The sequence below is a fragment of the Chamaea fasciata genome, unplaced genomic scaffold (assembly GCF_029207755.1).
Source record: "Chamaea fasciata isolate MVZ Bird 193981 ecotype frontalis unplaced genomic scaffold, bChaFas1.0.hap1 SCAF_33, whole genome shotgun sequence".
Lineage (NCBI taxonomy): Eukaryota > Metazoa > Chordata > Aves > Passeriformes > Sylviidae > Chamaea > Chamaea fasciata.
The window spans coordinates 2,801,724-2,826,650 of record NW_027094118.1 but is presented as its reverse complement, the minus strand read 5'-3'; the positions used below and the strand labels follow the sequence as shown (position 1 = coordinate 2,826,650).

General features: G+C 40.7%; 1 pseudogene; it reads right to left on the bottom strand.

The window, feature by feature from the left end:
* Positions 1 to 24,927, bottom strand: part of LOC136303420 (class I histocompatibility antigen, F10 alpha chain-like) — a 53,575-nt pseudogene that overhangs the window by 3,576 nt on the left and 25,072 nt on the right.

Genomic DNA, 24,927 nt, shown 5'->3' with positions numbered 1-24,927 from the left:
CTTTGGCTATAAATAAGGAATATCACACACAGAATGAATTATTCTGAACCCCCGTCGGAGGCCTTCAGAGTAAACCTTACAGGTCTCATGGTATCAAAACTGGGAGGAACTATCCTGTATCTTTTCTCTTAACTGTTGTTCTTTAGATCTTTATTATTATGGATTACTCCAATAATCCACAGGAATAATAGAATAGGCATGACGATAGGATGATATGGCAGTGTATCTTTTTTTGATAATTATTTAATTATGCTCCATGACTTGAGAAAGGAAAATATTTAAATTATCAATCATATTCTTGAACTCAATCTTGATATCAATACAGAAGGTTACACATGATTTCAAATGTATAACCTTTGACTGTGTGTTTAAAATACATTAATTATATGAAAATATTCCAATGACAATAACCATGGTAATTGTAGTTTATGAAGTCAGTCTTTTGGAGTGGATAAATTAAGCAAGCAGAGAAAAACTCATGAGGAAGCATTCAGAGAATGCAGAAATTGTGCCTAATGTGAAGTCAATAATTATAGGCCCTATCCTTTCTCTACTTAATAATGTTAAATAAGGCAAAAAGTTAAACCCAAGCATGATAATATAACACAAAATTGATCTAATTAAATATTCTTAGGATAAATTAGAAGGTGGGTTCAGTGGCACTCAAACTGGCACCAAGCAAACTAATAACAAGGCCAAAACCTCTGGGGAGAGTAGTGAAAGGTCCCAAGGTTTTTTGTGGAGAGTTGCAATGAGAAGTGTGTTTACAAACTTCAGCCTCATGTTGGCAGCTGCTCTAATTCTCTAGACTCCATCCATTTCCCCCGTGCAGTGTTTTGGTGGATGCATGGTTATCATCTAAATAATCTTGGACTTCCTCCAATTCGTTCTGACTTTTTTTCTGTGTGAGAGAGACAGTTCTGGGCCAGGCATTGTTTGCCTTGCACTGGTTTTCATGGCTCTGCTCTAGTACCTTTATGTGGTGTCCACTATAGCCAGAAGATCAGGGAAATGTCTTCTTTTTGGCAGTATTTCCTGGAGTGAATGTCTGTCATGTATTGGTCAGGCAGACCTGGAATTTATAAGACAGGATAGCCCACTTGGTTTGCCTAGTAGCTTGGAAGATAATAAAGGTGATGAACAAATCTCCAGTAACTCTAAATGGAGTTACCTGGATATCCTGAGATGAGAACAAGTCCAAGGGGTTCAAGAAGAGACTGTAGGAAAAGCTCTTGAATGTTGACCTCTTAGATGTTGATGTGAAATGAGGAGACAGGGGAAGGAGGCAGCTCTTAGGAACAGAATTATTCCTTTTATCCTCTCTATGCCTGTTTAAGTACTGCCTTCCCTTAGGGGGATAACTCAAGCAAACACCTGTTGGATGCCATTGTGTTTTCAGGGATGATTTAGGGATGGCTGCCCATTTCTAGTGATCCTGTTCAGAAGTGGTTTAAAATGTACAGTAGTGTAGGCAGAAAGTCAAGCTAGAGCTGCTGTGACAGTGCTTCCATCATCTGTCAGCATCCTGAGTGTTGTGAGCTAAACCTGAAATTTGATTTGAACTGCGTGATATCTGCCAAGGGGCAGGATATCATTGCTGGAGAGAAATCCTCTCATCTTCCGCGACTCCATCCCCAGTCAGATGGAAGAACAGGTTGGTAGCCAGAGGTGAATGGCGCTGGACCTTTACGGGGCACAGAAATCATCCATATCCCCATGCTTTTAAGGAAAAGGATTCTGAGAAGAGGGCCCTTTGGCTCTGCGGCAGAAACTGTTTGGAAAAAGTTGCTTTAATAATAAGATTCTGATTGAAGAGTTTTGTAGAGGATGGTTTGCTTATGGAAATGGTCAAGCGGTCGTTCTGGTATTTGGACACCAGGTTACAAAAAGAGAAAAACTACTGTATCGGTGTACATGAAGTGAATGAAAAAGTAGATTAAAGGAAAAGTTCAGAAGCCAAAGCTGGAGAGAGGTTCAGAGTAACCCAAAACTGCCATCCAAGATCTTGGGGAGGAGGGTTGTAACCTTTCTGAGGTATTACTGTGCGTGTGCTCCCTAACGAATACATTGGGTGTGTTAGACCAAAGCAGACAATTAATTTTTAACACAGAAGGACTTTGAGGACAACTCTGACACCCAGAGGAAAGAAAAGGCTTTATGGAAAGTTTCCATCTTCGAATCACTGCTAAAGTAGAAGTGCTGTTTTGTTAGTGGAAAATGTCAGTGACATTTCAAATAATTGTGTATTCCTGAGAGGTGATTTACTACAGTAAATCCCCTTTGTGGACTAGTTAAGTCACAATTGAAATTTGGTGCTGTGCAGTAGTCCATTGTTCTGGTACTGAAACTCTTTAGGGAACAGTCCCCATAAGGGGTAAGGATTTGCTGGTGGCCAAGAAATGTAATTTCTGTATGATCCAGGTGGAGAAGTAAAGGAAGAAATGCTGTGAAATAGACACATTTTTTGTACACCTGAAAAGAGACTTGGATGTGATATGCAGGCAGATATCAGCTTTAAATTAGATGTAGTCAATGTTAATGGTATTAACATAGAGATCTTTATCAGCAGAGGTGTATTCAGGCTTCTTCTATTTTCCTGTCCATTTGCTTCAGTGTAGCAGTGTGAGATCAGAGCCCAAGGCTTTGCAGACTGGCTCCTCATTTGTGCCCCAGTTACTGACAGCTGGGACAGTGGAAATTCTCCTTGCAGTGGCCTTGTTTTAAACACCAAGATGAAAATATAATGCATGCTTAGAAGGTGCAAACAATGTCTAGTCTCATTTCAGTCAGTGACATTTGCTCAGCTTCATCTTGGAGCACTGGAGATATTTTAGTATTTCAAAGTGTATCAAACTATTTGCTCAGTATTTGGAAAAGCTACTCAGATTTAGTGGAAATGTTTCTATTTCAGACCCAAACCACTTTGATATTTGTTAATTTTATTAGTGTATTGAAGTTCATTGACACTGGGAAAAGTGATCCTGTTTCTTCAATTGATAACACCACAGGAATTGCCTTTTTATTAATCTTTATTTGGATGCCTCCCTGTCCCTATGGAACAATGGAGTTGAAGATGCAGTGAGGTAGAACACTGGAAGGAAAAGGCCAGGCTAAATATTCCTTGAAATAAATAGGTCTCTTTCCCTTGACTTCAAAGGAAAAAAAAAACCAACCTAATTAAATACAATTGAGGGGAAGAGGAAAAAAATGAGAACCTTTGATTTGAACACACTTAGGAGCAGAGCATGGAGAGATAGGAGAATGATCTCTGTGAGATGAATAAGTTGCCTCAACTGCTGCATTTGTTTTGGGGTGGGTGAATCATTTCTTGAGGATTCTGTTTTTAAAAGTTGGATTTGACTTGGTTGATATTCCTTTCAGCATCTAGATTTTCTATTTTGGCTTGTATTTTTCATACAAGAACCATGTTGTTAGAGCAGATAGCTGGTCCTGCAGTACAGGCAGATCTCATAAGGGTAGGAGGATAAGGAAATATACCGGAAAGGACAATATTGAAGATTTTATCAAGTTTGACCTCCTGGCAGTTGAAGCAAGTTGTCCCTCAAGGTCTTGTGGGAGCTGTTTCAAGTGAAGAGAGCACGAGTCACAAACACAGTGAAGTTCTCTGACTGATTCTAAACAGGGTAAAGAATTAGCCCCTTCACCATCACGCCTGGATTTTTACCTGGGGAGAATGTCTATGGAAAAAGATTGTGGCTGTTGTGAAGGAATAATGTCCAAGGCAGCCGAAAATCTGCGTTGGCTGATGTGTTGTGTGTCCTCCCTCCTCCCAGTGTTTTCAGTCACTGTGTCAGAGCCTTTCCTGGCATGTGAGACATTCCTTGAAGTGTTGAAATGGTTCCTTGGGACTCCCTCACTCTTGGCAAAAAAAGTAGGAGGAGTGTTGGGGGTTAGGGTTGTTCCTTCTTTCTCTAAAGAATTTTTTCCCCACACGTTACCAAGGAGACCAAGTGTTGGATACTTGAGAGTACTTAACCGAAACAAAGAGGTGGACAAAGGTGGAAGGGGGAGATAACGCCGGTAAAAGACAAAGCTTGAGGCAGCTGCGTGCTTTTCTTTCTCCGGCGTTCGGGGAGACGCGTGTCTGCCGCTCCTCGAGGATCTCAGCCGCCGCAGAGCACGCCGAGCGGAGAACGGCTGTTGCTGGCCGGAGGAGTTTCACTGTGGCCAAAGAGATCCAGTCCTGGGAAATCTACTATCACCAGTTCGGCCTGAATCCTGAGTTTTCCCGGCCACCTGCGGGAGCTGGTCCAGGCCCTGCCTCGCCTTCGGCTCCTTCGGCGCTGCTCCTCTTGCTGCAGCGTGACCCTGCACCCCCTGCGCTGCCGGGACATCCTGCCCCTGCCTGCCGGGACACCCTGCCATCCCAGCGACCAGCCCGGGACTTTTCCACTGTTCCAGCTTGGTGCTCTGAGGATCCTGCAGGGACAGCGAACCCAAACTGCCCTGGGTTTTGTGAAACAAAGCCCTCGAGGTTCTTGGTACTGTTGTCGTTTGTCATTAATGCTGTAGTTGTTTGGTGGGGGGGGAGTTTTTTGTGTTTGTTTGCTTTGTATTACATACTAGTAGAGAACTGCTATTCCTATTTCCCAAATCTTTGCCAAAGAGCCTCTGATTGTAATTTTACCTGGCAGATACCTGTCTTCCCAAACCAAGACAAGGAGGAAGGACAAATCTCACTCCCTCCGCTTCCAAGGAGTGTATATTGTGTGTTGTACACTCCCTTGGGGTGTTTGCCACCTTTCCTGAGGGTGAACTTGTAGGATTTGTTGCAAACTTATTCACAAGAAATGTTGTGTGTACCTATTAGAGTTTTAGAGTGAGTTAGGGATTTGGCAAAGGTGAATTGTTTAAGTTGAAAATAATTTTTGGGTGTAACAGATCAACCCCTGCATACTACAGATAAAAATACTTGCAAGAACCTTTCCCTTTTTCATTTATCATTATGCACACTGCTTCACTGGAAAAGGCCTCACAGGATGTGTTTGGAGAGGAGCCAGCTTTTCCATTAAACAACAAGGAATATTTTACTTTTGAAAGAAAGAGACAAAAACATGCCATTTTTTTAAATGGCACGTTCTTAGTTATCAGATTAACAACATTTTTGGAGGGGTATTCAAGCAAGTATTAAGCGTAAAACATACAAATAAACGTACTCTTACTTTCAGCAATCCTTTAAGAACTAGAGACTTCTCTTAAAGCAGGATCCCTTTCCTTCTGGGTGGATCACCTTTAGGTATTCCTCCAAACAAGCTGCAGCTGTCCCATGTGACACTGGCAGGGGCAGCTCTGGGCCGTGGTGCTTCCCCAGGAGTTTTTGGCGGCTGACTCTTGCTTAGGTAATTTAGTAATTGTGCTGCCACCTTCGGGATCCCCAAAAGGTCTGTCTCCCACATGCCTGCATGTTGCAAGACTCTATTTCATTTCCATATGTTCCTCTTTTCTGTGCATGATTGGTCTTTGGACAGATAAAGGAGGGGTTTTAGCACCTGTTAATGAATTAATTAAATGGTGGATGTACTGATGTAATCTCTACAAAATGATTCTGTTAGATACTTTGGAGACTTCTGTTTTGCTTGTGTGATCTTTACTATTTGAGGGAAACTTTCAAACTGCTGATGGGCCTTGAGTGATTTTTACTTCTTGGACAGACCGTGCTTCTCTTGTCTTTCTACTTGTTGTCCCCTTAATTTTAGCCCCTAGAGGGCTAAACTTTACAGTTTCATTAAATAAATCATAAATGCTTCAGTTTATAAATAATATAGATGTTCATTGTATATTTTTATATAATTTAATTTTGTCCCCTACAGGGCTAAAATTTGGAGGATGAGTGCTGCTCTTCAGGAAAACCTGGTGATGGAACAAATGAGGTGCAGGTGGCATCAGTCAAGGTTTCAGTTAGACAGAGTGGAAACTCTGCCGTTGGACCAAGTGCCTTCATCAGAGCAGCAAGTTCCAGAGCTCCTTCACTGTGGCACCTTCGGGCTTGGTGGTAGAAGAACCTGACACAGTGAGTGTAAAGCAACGACACCTGAGCTTGCAGAGTCTGTGGGTGAGTAAAATCTGGTCTAAGTTCTGTTGTTTTACAGAAGAAAAATGTTGTAGCTGATCTGTCAAACACAGTGGACTCAAAGTGAGGGCCTGGCAGTGACTCTGTAAGAAGAAATGGTTTCTAAAACAGGGTAAAAAAGTGGGAGCTGGCTGCTGAAGATTGATAGCAGAGATTTTTTTTGGCTTGGTTGTTGCAGTAGTGATTCCACGTGGTATATTTTGATGCTTTTCAGTTTAGATTGCTGTACAAGTATGAAGTTAAGGCATTAAAAAAAAACCCTCAAATTTGTCTCTTCAACGGGCTCTATACAATTACGTGGTAGTAAATGCATCAACAAATATTGGTTTTAGTTATTTTTTGAAATAGCTCTTAAAAAGCATCCCAAATCTTGAGAATTCATTGGAGCCTTCCTTAATTGTTTGGCATTTCAGTGTGTGTAGGCAGTAGAGCATGTGAGCAGCTGTAACCACGTTCGTGCGGTCAGTTTTGCAAATACATGAAAAAACTTGCTCATGGGAGAGTCACAGCCCACTTGTGTTTACAACCTGAGACTGGTACAGTGAGTAAAAACAAGCTGGGATACTTGTAGGAACAACAAAAACCCAGGAAACCTTGAGAAAGATTTGGAATCAAAATTATTGTGTGTTTATGGCCAATGCAGTGCTAAGAGAGCCAGGACATGTGGCACGTTAATGTTTGGGTTTGGTTTTTTAGTGTCCACTTAAAATTAGTAACATGGCTCAGATTTTTCAATACAGATCTCTTAGGTACTGGAGGTAGTTAAGTGTGTCATACTAAACACTCTTGGAGTTGAAAATGTTGCTTTGTGTGAGTATTTATATTTTCTGAAACTCAGCTGTGCATGCTTTTTGTTGGCCGTTGAAATGCTGTAACCACAGCTGAATTGAAATTGGTCGGTTCAAAGGAGCTGATACAATTTTATCTGTTTGCTCATCTAACTTAGAGCAAGAAATAGGCACAGACTATGGACTGAGGGATGTTCACTAGTATGTTTGAAAATTTGTGTTTGATAATTGAAGTTAAATATCGTGAGAAAACCTCATAAACAGGGGTGAAATTCAACATGTAAAGTGCTTGTTTTCCTTTGTGGCCTTGTGTGAACTGTCTTGCAGATCAAACTTCTAACTCCTTCTATGTGAGTTAGCATTAGCAATAAGTGGCAAAGTCCATCCTGTTGTTAAGAATTTGGATGCTGTGTAGGGTAAATCCACCTTTTCCCCCTATTGTTTGGCCTCTCTTCTTACCATTTCTGTAATCATCAATGATTGAGTAAATCCCCAAGAGCATTTTGTGGTAGTGATGCAACCACACTTGCCATTTTGTGAGTGTGTGATAAATACGTATTAAATGGTACCAAATGAGCTCAGCAGAGATAATAGGTTGTGTGCTTTTCTCTAGAGGCAAGAACACCAGGTGTGGCCTGGTGTTGGGATCGTGGATCACAGGGATCAGTCGATGACCTCAGTTTTAAAACACCAGTCTGGCTGCATTTGGTCTGCTCTTCTCTCATCTGGAATCTCTGCTGTATGTGCAACTACAAACCCTCGGTTTATAAATTTGCTTAAAACATTACAAATCTCATACTGATGTAAGACTGCTCCTGCGAGGAAAGGTTTATTAAAGAAACAAATCTTACGTGAGAAGAGTGCAGAGAAGAGATGCATTTTGCCATAGCTGTATGGCTGAACCTATGTGGGTGGACAGAAATTCTGAATCTTTTCTTCCGGCCCCTGTGTTGGAGGAAGGGTTAGGTTGGAATCCTGCAGTTTTCTAAAGTGGTGTCTTGGAAGAGCGAGGAATGAGTCCCAGACTGAGCCTTCCTTTAGGAGAGGAAGTGCAGGTCCTGAGGTGGATATCTGCAAGGAGTTTTAGTAGTGTTTCTAGACAGAATATGTATATTTTAAAACAAAGATAACTGTGTTCTGATGGATTCCCTGTATAATACTTCCCAGGTGTTGCTGGTACGGTTCATAATCTGGACCTGTGCAACTGTAGTTGCTTTTCTTGACAGTCTCAGTTCCAATTCTGCGTTATTGGCTTTTATAGCAACTGGAGAGAGCCACGTGGCAGAGCAGTTTCCTGTGGATAGATGCTGAAAATGTCTGAGAAGAGATTGCTAGTTGGGTTTGAGTTGTTCTTTCAGTTATTCTGTAGAAGAAATCTCCTTTGAAAAATGCAGCTGGGTGAGTGGAGTTTCTCCAGGGTGATCTGGCCTGGGCTGTGGCTGTGGGTCACTGCTTATACTGGCTCCAGCTGCTCAGAGCACCGAGGAGAATTTGGGGTTCAGGCTGGCAGCACACAGGTCCTGCAGGGAGGACAGGAGTAAGATTCCTGGTATTTTCTGATCTTCTGCCTGATAGCTGGGCAGGGTGAGTTTTCAGGCCTCTCCTACTTGGAATACAAGCTTGGGGTATAAGATATTGTTAAGTAGGGCACTCCACAAGCCACCATGCTTGTCTGCTTCTCTGCTTTCTTGCAGGGAGCAAATACAGCTGTTCTTTACAGATGGCTTTGCTACTACCCTTCATGTTGGGCCATGATCTGTTCATTCATTGACATTGGTAGAGGTTTGGTTGTGGGTGAGTTCTTTGGAGAACAATTACTATCCCCAATTACAGGCAAAAACAAAATAATGAATTCTCCCACAAAATTGTGCCTCTACGAACATAACTATAAAATGCAGTGATTACTGCTGCTGCTGCTCACTCAGTGACTTGTGTGAAAGCTGGATGTTGGCTCATGGGGCACAGTTTTATTAAAAGTGTATTGGGAGTTGTGGGAAGGTTCTAGGGGGTTAAATGTGGATTTTATTTTGTTTGTCTGTTTGTTTTCCAGTAATGGCGATTTTGGTCTTTGTAGTATCTGGGAAGCATTAAGTTGTCAGGTGCCTTGAACTGTGTTAATCCTCTCTGGCTGGAACAATTAGGCACTGAGAATCCCAAATGGCGAATGGTTTTGGTTACTGTGCTTCTAAAGTACTCATAACAGAGCTTCAGGTGCACAGTCAGGAAAAACAGGAATTGCAAAGTTTAAAGTTTTCATTCTTCTCTCTCCGTTGCTGATGTTTTTGCAGATTTGACAGTGTTTTGAAGAGGCCAGAAAGGTGAACACGCACACCCTCCTCACTGTGTTTGGTTGTGTCTTGTTATCCAATTAGATATTGAAGTCAGTATTTGGATTATTAATTGTTTAGCCAGGAGCAGAACCCTGAAATATATGAATTCCCTTCTTTGTATAAATGTTTTTCTAAAGATGTTTGCTGGATAAATATTGTGTTTTATTTTCATTAAGATGAGATTATGGAATCAAATTTAGAAGGAGGAAGATAATTTGCTCAGGGTAGCCCCATTTTCTTCTTAAAATGGTACTTGGGCATTATTTGTAATGGTATTTTTCAAGTACTTTCTGGATAAAATGTACTAAGGAAACAGCATGGCGCTGTCTGTAGCAGTGCCTCAAGCTCATTAAAAATCTACACGTAAGGGAAAGAAATAGGAAGCAATAGGCAAGCTGAGATCAGAAGTTATTGAACCCTTTGATCTCACCAAAAATCAGTGGGGGTTTTGACTTGTATGTTATTAGTAGCAGGAACTGACTTTAGCTAAATAAAATTAGCTGGTTTTGGGGAAAAACCCCAATACCAGGTGGTGGTGAAAAGTGGCCAAGTGAAGAAAAAAGTGTAAGTTATTCTGGCCTAAAAAAAGAGGGTTTGTGGTCAGTGGGAACAAGGAAATAACCTTCACTTTTTCCTTTTGAAAAGTGCCTTTTTCATTACTAGTGCAAGTGCTTTACCGTGAGGTGTGACCTTTGCGGTGATCAGTTTTCTGAAACATCTTCCATGTGATGTGCCCTGTGGCACTGGCAATGAAAACGCAGTGTATTTTTAAATACTCTTAAAATAGGGATTGCTAAACTACTTCTCTGAAAGCATCTTCCCTTCAGTTCACCAGAAGTTACCAATTTGAGCAGTCAGGTGTACTGTATTGCTGTTTCTGCTTAGTGTTTTTAGTTCTCAAAACTGAAATGCCATTTGAAGGAATTGTGTGTTGCTCAGTAATGTCAGTGTTGTTCTAATGTCATAATCTCTGTGTGGAAAGCGAGAAATGTCCGAACTGGAGATAAGTGGTCTAACAGACAGCAGAAGATCAACCTCTCGACTCAGTATGTGCCTTTCACATATTTGGCTTATTTTTGCTCCTATTGTGCAGCCACTGCTTAAAGTTGTGTCAGGCTGCTGTGGTCAAGTTCCTTTTTTGTTTAGGGTTCACCTGGTTACCTGACATCAAAGCAATTTCATTCTGGGATGTTGGATGTTGGTTTTTTAGTATGTGGAATACCAAGCTCTGCATGAGCTGCAGAAGTGAGCTGCCTTGGAGCAGAGCATTGAGTCCCAATCTTGCAGATGTGCAAGTTGCACTCACAATTTCGGCTCCTTAGGTTCAGAAACGATTCTGTGGAAAGTTCTGCCCAGTGTTCTGCTATTTAGAGTATCTGTGTGGAGAACTCTAAGGAGCCCTGGTCTTGGAATGGGTTATTCAGTTATCCTTTAAGTATTGCTGGAGTGCTGCTCGAAGAGCTGGCTGTGCTAGAAATGGCACTCTGCAACAGCGCAAAAGTGATCCATAACACAAGTAACCCTTTGAGACAATGTGATAAAGGAAAATACTGAATCTGTGTGTTCAAGATCATTCAGTTGTAGAGTTTAGTGGAGTTCTCACGTCTGCAGTGCTGATTTATAGGCATCGTCTGTGGCGAAAGGCAAAGTCATCACAGACGTTAAGTGCAGCATATGGTTCTGTATAATAAAATTCAACTCGTGCTCTCAGCTTTAGCCTCTACCATATGGTTTTGACTTAATTTGTAGCCATTTGTTATGCCAGGTAAGTTTAAGAAAAAGTTACACAGTGATTTATCATTCGAAGAAAACCTCCATGTTTCCTACCCTGTCATTAATGAACTTGGATCAATTATTTGATCAGTCTACCAAAGTTGTTTGGGTTTACCTATTAAACAGTTAAACAGCTATTAAATAGCTATTAAACAGTTCTGTTAAAGGTGTCAATAGCGCAAATAAGCATATGGTTTAGCTAGTCAGAGACAATCTGATATAGAAAACTTTGTATGTGATTCTCGTGGCAGGATGAGAGAGTAACTTGGAGTTTGTTTGGTAGTAAAAGTACGTAATATTTTTTTAGAATAACCGTGTGGGGGCTGAGCGTGTGTGTTTAAATACTTGTACATGTCTACTCTGAGAAATGAGGGGTCAGACGTGTCTCTCCAGGGCTTTGAACATAATTCAGGTAATAGTTCCATGTTGTACCCCATCTTAATTTGAATGCCTAGGTCCAAGTGAATCTTTCAGTTCTGTAATGTAAATGGTGACATTTGAGTATTTTTGTTAACTATCGTACATGAAAATATAATGTTGAAGAAGTAAGAGTTGCCTCATTAGGCTGAAATATGGGCGTCCATTGGTCTAGCAAAGTTTCTGTGCTTATGAAATACAGGAAATGTATTTTTCTTTTTCTCCTGTTAGCAAGAGATTCTGTTAGTGATTCCTTCGTGGATCTTTAGGGGGATGCAGGTAGTCCTGACTGCTCTGCTTTCTGACAAATCAATTTGGTGTGCTTTACCTTTGGTGGAAGATTAAAGGGGAAAATACTCTGGTATATCAGATTTTCCTTGGAGGCAACTCGTGACTTAGTAGTTTGGAACAAATGCTTTCCATGTGGAATAGGCAGTAAAGGGCTCCTCTGTAAGTGTGAGTGATAGTGAAAGAGTGCTTGTCAGCTGATGCTTTGTTCCTTTAAGTATTGTGCCTTTAGGGTATTTTATATTCTGTGTAAATGTGTACAGAAATGCTTTTAGAGCAACAAGTTTGTGTTAATATGAGCCTAAAAGAAAAGTCCTTATCTGGTGTAAATTTGATGTTTGTTGGTGGCTGTAAGGTAACACAGCTAGATGCGGTGTAATACAGGACGAACGCGCTTTCACAGGTGCTGGTTAGATTCTCCTTTATTTCATTTAGAATCTTCCTGACTGACAAGATAGGATTTCTTCACCGTGGCTTTTTATTTAGCATTTATTACATATTGACTGGCACTTTTCACTTAAAACAGCAGTGTTAGGTGGCCCCTTGTAACTGTATGAACATCTCAAACATGAGGAGTTGAATCCAGTGCTTTGAACAGATAGCCAGAGCGCGGAGTGCCAGAGGTGGTGCTAATGTGGGCAATGGCTTCCTGTATGCCTGGAGCCAGATTTTATCTTTATACTTTGTACTGGGATTTATAAAATGTGGCTGAGCAGTGTTTTTCTGGATTTGATGCATTTGGAAGGCAATTTTTCTTCTGAGCACGTCCCCGTGTGTTGTTTTTGGAATTTTAAGATGCCTGTCCTGGTGGGAAGTCAGTAATAAGCATAATGAGAAAAACCCAACCCTGTTCTTCAAATTAATTCATAAGCCCACTGGAACTCCTTGAGTTTGATGAAAAAGTGACATTAGTCAACAAAAATTACCTTCTAGTCTCACAGCTCATGTATCTTTTGGCACACTGCCATGTGCAGCCTGCCTGCTGCACAGCAATATTGGGAACATCTGGAAATAAATTCGTGGGTAAAAGTGAAAATTAATTATGTGCCTATCTCATCTCTACATGCAGTAAATGATGATATGGAAGTATTCTCTCTGTTAAATGCTAGGCAGGTACTGGATTAGGTGAAGACAAAATTGAAGGGAATTGAATGTTTTGGTACTACCAAGGAGCTCGAGCTCAAAGGCTTGCCAGTCCTGGGAAAGAATAAACATCAGCAGTGGGGCTGCTCCAGTGCATAAGTGCTTCCCAGGAGTAGAAATACTGAAAACTGTACTTGGAACCTTGAAAAGGAATAATATCACCCTGATGCGAGTTCTGTTCTTAGTTTGTAGATGAATATGCCTGAGTTGCTCAAGGGGTAATTCAAACTGGATGACTGAAGGAGGGGGTTGCATAGAGGAGCTCTTGGGGTAACATTCAAATGCTGTGGTTAGCTCTGTCTCGTGTTTATCTGTATTTTCTTCCTTCACTACCTTGAAATACCAAATATTCCCTGTGGTCTAATGAGATGCTGCTGTCCTAACTTCCCTATGTTTGCTGTTGAGTAATATTTTGATTGTCATCATTTCAACAAAGAAAGATGTAGAGGCAAAGAAAGGCCCTCAAAATGAATAATGAGCTGTCTTTCTATTAAGTTCACGTTGAACACTTTATATTATTCATTCTCTATGCTCCAGCTGTGCTTGTAATGTTGTCTGATAGTGAAGTATGAGCTTCATACGTAAGAACATGAGACTCTTGCAGTGTGGGAGCACAAGCTCTCCTGGGACCAGATCAGGGTGTGGAGGTTCTGGTGGCTTTTTTTTTAGAGCTTTTTTTGGTATGTGGAGTTTCAGAGAAGTTTTCAGTGACTTTTTTGAGCTCTGACAGAAGAGGGAGTATCTGGCTTTACTTTTCAAGACAAAGCAATAAGCTCAAAATGCGCATGTGTACTTTGTTAACAATACCTACTGAAATTTCCCCAAGTGCTTTGATTGAACATCCCGTGTAGCAAACTACAGAAAGAGAATGATTCATTACTTTTATTGCTTTTGACTAAAAAGGGGAGATAGAAAAGGGTGTGTTTTATTCATTGATCATTGAGAATTGTATTGGCATGGGTAGAACCACTTTTAATCTTTTGTCTCTGTTCCTTTATTAGGCAACAGCTGCAGTCGTTTGAAGTCAATTGTCCATTAAAGCACTCTTTTGGCTTTTGACAAATTGCATCAAACTGCCTCCTTCGGGGAGACACAGCCCTGAGTAGTTGTGCAAGTTTATTCTTGTTGCCAGAGGCAGAAATTGCCTGAATTTCAGAAGCTGCATGTACAGAGGGCAGCAGAAATAAGCAAAGGGAAGCTTTATTTCTGGTCAAGTGCAAGTAGAGACATAAGAAGCCTGTCCTTGTTTGGTTTGATGGCACAAAATTGCATTTTCACTCATATTTGTTTCCAACAGTTGTCAATCTGTAATAATCTGAGTAACTGTTAGAACCATGGAAACATTCTTGGATGAGTATCAGTCCCGTGCTTGTGTGTCTCTCCCCTGGGATAGTCCCCCTTACCTGGAAAATGAGGAACTCAAAAAGGGGCAGCAGTGGGAGGAAAGTTGAGATGAGAAATTTAGAGATAGAACAGAGGCAGTCAGTTCTGTAAGCTTACAGTTGTCAAAAGTCACTGCTGACTTTAAAGTGTGCATCTTGGACACCTACTGTAGAGTACATGTAAAATATTCACATTGCTCAAGCAATTAATTTACTATCAAATGGGTATGTCTTATAAGCTCAGAATGTAACCTTAATTAGCACAGGAAATTTAGTCAAAATGTTCTATTCTTATGAAAATTTTATTGCCTGATCTCATTAGTCTGTTTTGTCTCATTTCTATGTTCATTTAATGGATTGGAAGCCTGTGTTTTCCCTAGATATGCTTTTAAGAGAAGCAATATCAGTTCAGCTCTTGTTCTTCCTGCAGTTTGTGCACGGGCAGGGACACTGACCAGGGCATCTCAGCTCTGCAGAATGACTGAGTAGGAATTTCGTGAGTGTTGATAAGTAGTCAATCTACAAGAGGTCAGCTGTGATTAGGGCTGTGAGGAAAAACTCCAGAGGGGAGGAAAGACGACTTGAGCATGTGGCACAGGTAGAGTTTGAGCTGAGAACAAAGTGCCAAATGAACAAGCCAGAACGAGTAAAATTGTAGGTTTTGGAGGAGAGCAGAGTCATGTCTGTACCTTGTGCATTTGCCAGTCATTGCTGGTAGTAGGATCTGGCTGCCATCAAACAATGGGTATATTCCTTCAAGAAAAGTGTCTTTCTTTGATATTTAAATTTTTTTGTGCTTGGGGAAGATGGTTGCTCCACCTTTTAGCAGGTAGTATCTTGTGTGCAGGTGTGTGTCCAAAGCAATAAAAACAACCTGAGTAACCCTTTTAGGAGGCAGAGATGCAAACAGAGCTTGACAGAGTTATCTGCCTCAGGCTTTCTTAGCAAAGAAAATCTCCCTCAGGGGGCCCTAGGGGCAATTAACAGGAGAAAAAAAAAATACCCCAAACCAAACAAAATTAAAAAAAAAAAAACAGGACCCAGATGTAATTCATTCTCGCAACAAATATTTACAAAATCCTCAGCCTCAAAAAGGTGTTTAGACAGTGGAATGTTTTCTTATTTACGTTGAAAAAAACTGCATGCAGAAGAGAAAAAGCCTTACTGGCCCTTAATAGACTTCCTTAAGAAATATTTGATCATGTGAGACAAGATGGGACAGTCTTTGTTGGTTTTTGTCGGATTTCTGTGAAAAACAGAAAAACTCATGGGGTTTTTTGAAATGGACTCTAATGAAAAAGTGTACTATTGTCCACAGAGTCTGTCCAAAAGCTGAAGGCGGCTGCATCATGGGGATGGTTGTGGTTGGAAGGCACTTCTGGAGGTGGCTGAGTCCAACTGCTCTGCTTGGAGCAAGTTAACTGGGGCAGGTTGCTCAATGCTGTGTCCAGCTGGGTTTTGAATATATCTATACTTTGAATATAGCGGCAAGTTTGGGACTTGACAATCGTCCTGATGCTTAAGGAAGTTCTGTCTCTGATACAGTCTGTCTGACCACTTCTCCAGCCTGGAGAGGTGTCTTTGAAAGTCAGCACCACCAGCTTTTCTATCAGCCAGTCTTCCTAGTTTGGTATCTCCAAAGTGGTGAAGGCCCATGTGATGCCATCATCAAGGTGGTTAGTGAAGGACGGCAATATTTGCCCCAGTATTTGCCCCTGGGCTCTACCACTGCTGGCCTTTGTGCTGCTGACAACAACCCTTTGAACCCAGCAGCTGAGCCAGTTTTCAATCCAGCTTACCCAGTCTGAACTTCAGCCGTTTGTTTGTCCTCTTTGCACATTTTACCTTGGCAGTAGAGATTGTTGTTGTGTAACTTCACTGTCGGCATCAAATTAGAGGTTGAAATGCCTCCTCTACTTTTAGCAAGTTGAGAGGTAGGTGCCATTGTATAACAGGATTTCTTCAGCCCCTCAGGAAAGGAATTTTAATGAATGCTTTAGGTGATATTTAAGGAGTGTGAACTTTGGCAACTTCTTGAACATTTTCAAGTGGTTTAAACACATCCATACTGACTTGTGTTTTCGGAACTCGCCCTTGAAATGTACTAAAATATAACAGCCTGAGAAGCACAAGTTGAGGATCAGTAGTGATGAAATAATTTTAATAGGCAGGAGTATTTATTTAGCAGCAAACCTAAGGGCTCAGCAGTTACACTAATGTGTAGTGGAAAACCTCAGTTCCTAAAATATCCGATGATGTTCAGAAGTTGACTGTCCTGAAATCATTTCTGGAGCGCAGAAGCACAAAGCTGTTGAATACTCTCTTGTTCATGTAGAAGATATAGTTTTTAAAGTTTACAGTAGTCACAAATGTGGTGTGAAAGTATTTTTTCTTCATACTTTTCAACAAATATTATCTTAAATGACTTGAAACTGCAACTGAAGAGCAAAAGGGAAACTAGGAGGCTGGGAAAGAGAGGCCCACCTTTTCAAATGTTTCTTTTTTTGTTTCTTTCAGTCACTTTTTAAGCATTAGTCGATAGCTCCATAATCTTCTCATTTATTGTAGCAGCAGTACTTTTTAGGCCAAGGAACAAGTTAAATAAAGATGAAACTCTCAGCTAGAGGGCTTGGGTTGGGCAGCTGAAAGCTATTGGAAAGGAGGGTTGTTTGGTTGTTCATCTTCTGGAATAGAAAATGGATTAGGGAAGGCCTGATGATGCGGCGTACTGAATTTCCATGAAGGAGCAAAGGTAGGGAAGATCTAAACCAGGGACAATTCTGCACAGGAAGGAAGGGGATAAATCAAGGTAGTTTAATTGCTGCTTCAGTGTTGGTTGTTCTCTCTCTGTTAGCAGAAGCAGGGGTGGGTTTTCCAGTTGACTTGCTTTGGCTGACTGCGAGCCACTCACACTGTGGCTAAGTGCCACTGCAGATTAAAGATGGGTCTGCAGTTCCTGAAGGAGTGAGGAGTGTTGCACTTCAGTCAATGTTGTCACTTACCTATAACTCATTTTTAAATGTTCTTGCTAGTAGTAAAGAGCAAAAACGGTGAACAGAAGGCTGGTGAGGCATTTTCAAGACATTCAGGTGCTCAGTCTGACACAGACTAGCATTGATTTGGTCTCTGTCCTTTTACTTTGGGCTGTTGCTTTTGGGTTTTATTTTACTACTCCTCTGATCAAGTGAAAAAGTATCCCATCTCTGCTGGTAAACACTTCCACATCTCCATTAGACCGCCTGTAACGTGGTTTCCAAACTGCAGTGCTGTATTTTAGTCTCCTCACTTAAAAGTTAAGGTTATTATCATAGAAATATTTTATTCCTGAGGGGTTCTGGAATGAAGGGGGTTTTTTTGCAAAACTCTTCTCGTTAGTAAGCATTGATGTTGATATGATATTTTATGAAATTGATCATGATAATGATTGGTAATGTAAAACTAACCAGGTATTGTTTCACGTGGGCCCACTAGTATTTTTGTATAAACCCTTAACTGTTGTGTTTGGCATAAAAGCACCTTCACCCTTCTCTTTCTTTCAAGTCCACTCTGGCAAAGGTTTATTATCAGAGAGTCTGCAGTGCTTAAGAACACAAGGAAAAATTTCGGTCTTCTGGAAGAAACAGCCTGTTAGCAATCCACATTTTTGAAGAAGTTGAGGTAAATATGAAGATCAGTTTTTGAAGTCTTTCAAATTATAGCCATCGGATAACATCTTCTTTCTTGTGCTCTTGAGTATATTTTTACATTGAGTAGAATTCAAATCATATTCTTAATTTGGCAAAGGCAGGCATGGCTGAGACAGTAACTGGCTGCTGGAATAGTAAGAAGAATACATACAGTAGAAGTACTGCTTCTCTGACTAGAGGGTTGCTTTATTAAACCATTTCTTAAGTATCTCCTTTAATTAAAATTGTTCTAGCAGAGTGTTTACTTAGATTTGGTACCTAATTATGCTGTAATTGTTCATTTGTATGAAAATTTTGAAAACATATGTTTAAATCCGACCAAATAAAACAATTGTGATTATTCTTATACAACCATCAGCTAATGATGATCTTAACTTCCAGAGATGGGATCATAAGCCTAATGTGCCGCAGTTTGTCTGCTTCCATCTTTGTCTCCTTTTGTATAGAACACTAGGGCACGGGAAAAAGATTAAAGACATGGAAATAACTCCATGAAGTTGTGCTTTCCTGAATGTAGTGATGTGCTGCTTATTCATGGAGTGGAAGGTTGAGCCAGATGTGGGTATCTGAAGTGTCTGGGTTGTTTGTGCAAATAGCTAGAATGGCATTTGTTGAAGAGCCCCCATCAAGGTTCAGAGAAATTCTGTACTTGAAGTAAGCCATTTATTTGGTCTCTTAAAACCTGGCTTGAAAACCCTTAGAAATATTTAATATAAAAACTTAAGGTCCTACATGTGATAACTTGAAAACCATCTGCCATCTATATAGCTGGGACAAGAAACTTTAATGCTTCATTTTCGTGGTCATAGTTGCAAACCAGGCAGAGAATGCACAGTCACTGCCCTTTTTGGTTAACAATGCTAATTTCAGGCGTCTTGATGTATTCTGTGACGGCGTAGAGAAAATTATCCTTAAAAAGGCAGTTACTGCCAAGTTAATGGTGAATATTCAGGAATCAGTATGCTCCTTTCTTGATATTCCTTTGATTAGGTACCATGGTCAAAATTTTTTCATTTGTTTTCATACTCAATTTGGGAAATTGTTCAATTGCCCAAATTTCTGGGGGGCTGAAATATATATTGCAGTGAAAGGTACTTTGTGAAAGTTGCAAAATGTAGAAGAAGCTGGTCATTTTGGGCATGGAGTACGAAACTGAAGACTTAGGGCGTCTGCCTTCCCCTTTATTTGCTGCTGTTACGGCTTTTGGTGGGGTTTTAGTCTCAGGGTAGGGAGGCGGCAGCTGACTGGGAATAACACAAACCCAGGCAAAGAACTTCTCAGAGCGGTGCTGCAGCTGAGCATGTCTATCCATGGAATAACAGAATAATATTTCTGTCCATCCACAGAAATAACAAAGTGTGCATTTTTCTTATTAGAGAGTCAGGTTACTGTAAAGACTGATCATCATAGTAGTTTTAAATTTGAGCTTTTATGAGATTAATTTGTTAATTTATGTCCTCTGTAAGTATCCAGTAGCACTGAGCTGAGGTCGTACAGACAGCACTGATGACTCTGGTCCTCATTAGTCCTTAGCCTGTGAGGTCAAAGCAATGAAGCTTGGAGGCAATTTTGCAAGAGAAGTTTGAGATGAAAGAGTTGTTTTCAGCTTTGGGCAGGGAGAGCCAGTCCTGTGCTCTTGCATCCCCCAATGCTCACTGTGAAAGTAAACACTGTGCAGTGGAAGATAACTTTTTTCAGAGTGCTTAGTGCAGTTGGAAATACTTCTGAAAGATGTTTTCTGAGCTAAGAGTGGAAGCAGGGTTTTACTTATATGAAGATTATTAGTGCTCTGTTATATCATCACAAAATAGAGTGATGCTGCCCTGCAGGCCAGAGCTTTTCCAAACTGTGCTGTGTCCATGCTGCAGGGCTGCTTAGATAGGAGTAGTATTTAGCAGTAAATGTGTTGTGGATTTCTGTATATGAAAATCTATTTCATGTGCCTTCATTCTACTCTTTACAGGTGCTAGTACTGAATCTGAAACAAACACAATACCCAAATGAACCAAAAAATCAACCAAACAAAAAAACCAACAACAAAAAAATCCCCCAAACCAACCAACTAAAAACCAACCAAAAGAAAAAAAATCCCTCAAATCAACCAACCAAAAAACCAACCAAACAAAAAGCCAACCAAATGAAAAAAACAACCAAAAAAAGAAAAAAATCCCCCAAACCAACCAAATGAAAGAACAACCAAAAAAAGAAAAAAATCCCCCAAACCAACCAAATGAAAAAACAACCAAAAAAGGAAAAAAAATCCCCCAAACCAACCAAATGAAAAAACAACCAACCGCAATCCCCAAATCAACCAAAAAACCCCCCAACAAAACAAAACAAAAATAGTCCCCAACCAATCATAAAACCAAGAAACCAAAACCCACCCAAATAAAATCCACAAACCAAAAAATACCCCAACCAAAATCCCCAAAACGAGCAAATGAAAAACCAACCAAAGAAAATCCCAAACCAACGAAACAAAATCCCAACCGTACAAAAAAGCCACCAGACAAATCCCGCCCCCACAAAAAACAAACAAGGTGAAAAATTCCAGTTAAGAAATTACCTTAAGGGATGAAGACTTTTCTGTGAGCTCATCTTCCTTTAGGTAATGTTCCTCAAATAGATGATTTGTAATGAAGTAAACAGGTGGTGCTTGACCCTCCCTTTTTGGACCGAGTTGAGAATATTCAAGCATTTACATTTTTATTCACTAGAACTAAACCTGAAATAAGGCACATCACTCCTTGATAAGAATTTCACGTTAAGAGTCAACATTGGATGAGATCCTAGTGGTGAAACTGAATGTGGAACTCTGCTTTTTCTAGTTTGTAAAGGCTGGTACCCTGAAAAGGCTTTCAAGAAAGGAGAAGTTATACTTATAAAATGCCTAATCGATTAAAGGCTCAAAGGCCGTATGGCAATTTCCATGTAGAGAGGAGCAAATTTTACTTTGATAAAAATGATAGTGCTAATGAACAGTAACCCATGAATAACAGCAAAGATTAGTCCCTTTTAATCAACCCAGTAAACACTGGAATTGGACACTCCCAGACTCAGTTCAAAGATGAGTGGCTCTCCTATATCTTGCTGTCATCTCATTTAAAAAAAGGCATTTTGTAGCTTGCAGGGAAGATGGATTTGAGGATTCATGCCTATTGTTTATTGCAAATATAATCTGTATGCACGTATCGGCCGTTGTACCTAATGCTGGTGCGTGATGCCCTGTGGTTATTCCCTAGTGGATTCCTCTGCTGAGATTAAGGTTTAGAGAGAATATTCCAGCAATTTGTGGTCCCCTGCCAGGTTAGTAATTTAAGGAGTGAGCTTCCTGAGCTCGTTGTAGGAGAGGAGTCGTCTTATTCCTTCCAAAACGAACCAAATAGCTATCTGCCTAGTAGTAGTCTATTTGTATCTTTGGCAGCTCCGTTTTTTAATTTCAAGCATTTGTTCAGCTCTTATTTAAGATGATCTTCAGGAGTGAAGTGATTGTTTAGTTAACTTCATGATATTGTGGATGAAGACTTTGGAAGACAGTTGTCTCAGTCTGAGAACAGATAAAAGCTTCTCAATAATGAGGAGAAATAACAAGGCTCAGCATGCTGGAGTGCCTCATATCAACAGCAGCTGATGTATTATGAAACAATTTACCGTCTGTAATGTCTCTGGAGGGCCGTTTTGTGCTGTGACTGACAGCTGGGGAGCCCTCTTGGTAAAGCTTTCAAAGAATGCCCTGGATGGCGTAGGACTTTTGTCTCCTGTGCAGAGAAACGATTCATTTATTCCGGTGGAAGTATCATCTTCCCTCTGACCTCAGTGCATTCTGCATTAAACAGAATGATTTTTCTGGGGGAGCTGGAGCTGATTGCTTTCTATGAGGTTTGGAATGAACCTTTGCCAGCACCGTGTAGCTTATTACTGCTGCATCTGTGACTTTGGAAAGGCTGGGGAAGAAGGGAAAGGGAGAGAAGTGGTTTGGAGTATATCAAATGAGTGTTTTATTGTTTTTCTAAGAAAAAGTGATGAAGTTGTTAGCAAATCATTGTTCAAGCACTTGTGCAGTGTGGTTTCCCTGATACGCTGTGTTTTCTGTAGCAGAATCACAGGAGTCCTAAGTATATTCAATGACAAAATTACATTTATTATCAAGAAAACACTATAAATTGTATTCTGCAGCCCTCGAGCCAAAAAAACCAGGCATGAACAAGGGTGTTATTCAAAAAGGCTGCTAAATAAAGAGATGAGAGTAATTAAACAGTTAAGTCTGAAACATACAGGTATTAAAAGAAATGCATTGCTGTTTTACTTAGAGGGGGGAAAAGCAAACATGAGGAACTTTAAAACTGAGGTAGAGGCGACATCTAAGACACAAAAATCCTTGAAAATTTTGAACAGATTTTGGTAGATAGCACAAGTTATGTACACAAAGTGGTAAGAGGTAATTCAAAGGTCACATATAGGCCTGGCTTTCAACTTCATTTGTGGTTAAACTTTGCTAATTTTGTGTACTTGGTAAAAGCAGGGGTGGAATGACAGACTGCAGAAATAGCCTGGGAGATCAGAGTGGGCAACCACCCCAAACTGATATCATGTGGAAAGAAACACCTGGATTTTCTGTTCAGAACAGTCACAAACAATGATGTTTCGTGTCAATGTTGATGGAGGAGGTGAACAATCTGGTTCTGGTCCTCTGGACTCACACTAAATGAATTTTTGATTTACTTTTCTTAGCTTTCAGTGTAAATGTAGGGTTTTTGAATATTTATGAGATACTTATCAAGTTTGTGTTGTGGAAGATGCTCTAAAAACTCTATTATTGTTTCATCAAATCATTAAACTATTTGCAGGTGATAGTAAGGATTAACCGAATGATTGACTTATCCCTGTTTTACAGGCACAGCACCTAATATTTACTTCATTTTTTTTTTTTTTAATCAAGAGCCAAAATAGGAGGGGAAGGAGGAGAAGAAAAATAATCCCCGCCTGATCCTTTGCAGTCAGTAATTCCATGTTCATTTTTCAGCCCTGATTTCTTTGCCCCACCCCATTATTTGGTTCATTGTTTCAATGTATCCTATTTCCTTCTATTTTCTCCTTGATGCAAACTGCCAGGCTGAAATAATAACTAGACAAGTAGATTACACTATAAAAATATTCTCATTACGAGATCTTGGTTGACTCCCAACCACAGTTCACATCACGGAAACATCACCAAGAACAGGAATTGATTCAGTCTCTGGGACAAGCCATCATATAAAATGCCACGGGCTTTTCTCAGCCCATAAAGTAAAGCAGAAAGAATGCAGAGACAGAAATGATTTGTCTGGAGGGTTTAGGATGATGGAAACAGTTCCAACAGCTCTTAGGGTGTGGTTGTTTTCCAGTTTACTGGTCACCTTTTCCTCACACTTACGACATGTAATTTTGGTTCTTGTCCACTAAAGACAGCGCCTGGTTTGGTGTTCTGAGTTCTGGGATATGTGCATGCACTGAACCTAAGTGTTATGGGGCTTGCCTGCCTTTGCTCTGTCTGGGGGATAGTTTATATTGCCTTTGTAGCCCAGTTTCCTGTTTCTTCAAAGTTTTATTTTGCTTTATTTATCTGTTAATAATACTTGACCATAAGTATTTGATCACTTAAGTGCACTATCAAGGCTGGCAAAAGCAAATTGGATCTAGGGCACAAATAACCTGCGTTTCATTTGCGTACTCTCAGTGTAAAAAACAGTTCTCTTGTCCCCAACTTCCCTTTCACATGTTCAAGGCACTTTGTAGCTCTGTGGACCAAAAGGGTATGGCACCGTGTCAGGGTCCGCAAACATATGCGGGGAACCTGATGGTTCGTTTTAGGGATCTCAGGGCGCAAAAGACACAGCGGGGGACAACTCAGTTTGCTCCATCCAAAATGCAGCTTTATTTAGTGCCAACCAATGCGATAGAGGGAGTTTGAAGGGAAATAAAGGATAGCGAGAAAAGAGAAAGAGGGAGTGGGTTATAGCTACCAACGGAGAGACAAAATCCTCATGGTCCAGCCAATAGATCCGTCTTCTTCTGTGGGGAGATCCCAAAGTCTGTGGTTAACTCAGGGGTCCTTATAGTCCTCTTTGAAGCGACAGGCAGTTGGCCAAACAGGTGGGGGAAATCACTGCAGCGTGTTCATTTAGAGAACTCAGAGCAGGTCAGCCGTCAGCAGGTACAGTGTCAACCAGAACGAGTCAGCAGGCGCAGTCACTTCACCGCGACTTGCCCGTTGTTTCTGCTCAGGTTCTGATGTTCCCATGTGGGTGCTGGGTTTTTCCATCAAACACACCTGCAGGCAGCACTCGGCCAACATCCCACCAACCTCAGCCAGGCCAGAACTCCTGTGTTGAGATTTTAGAGTCCCTTTTAGTGGTTTCAGTCTCTGTCCTTGGCGATGGTCGTGAGGCAGATGAGGGATCTTCGGACCGTCTCTTACACACCAGCACCTCCCGTGTCAGTGTTGTTGTGCTTCAACTCCTGTGCCAGTGTAAATATGTATTTTAATGTGTCATAACTATATAAATACATTTTAGTAGAGGTGGGGAGAGAGGCAAGGGAAGCAGCAGTTGGAGCAAAAGCTAGTGTCCTCCTGGTATTTTGAGGAGGAAGTTGGAGAATAATGTGTTTTCATAGAGCTTGGACACAAAATATTTGGTAGTTCACATGTGGAGGGTCTTGGGCGTTGCCATGCTTTTCACTTTTCCCTGTGGCATTTTTAAAGTTTGACTTAGCTAAACTGAATTTAGGATTGGGAACAAAACACTCCCATCCCAAAAAGACATCTTTTCCCAGATGAGAATTAGACTGTCTAAGTTCTTTGTTTGTATCCCAGAATTGCATTTGTTGTCATACCTAACAGAATTTATAATCATGGCTCTTGCTTTCAAGGGTGCACTGGTGTATGTGCAGGTGGGGAAATTATTACCTAGAAATATCGGAAGTAATTGGTGAAAATTTGAACCTCTAAGCTTAAAGAATTTTAAGACTTTTTTTTCTTGTAGATGAAAA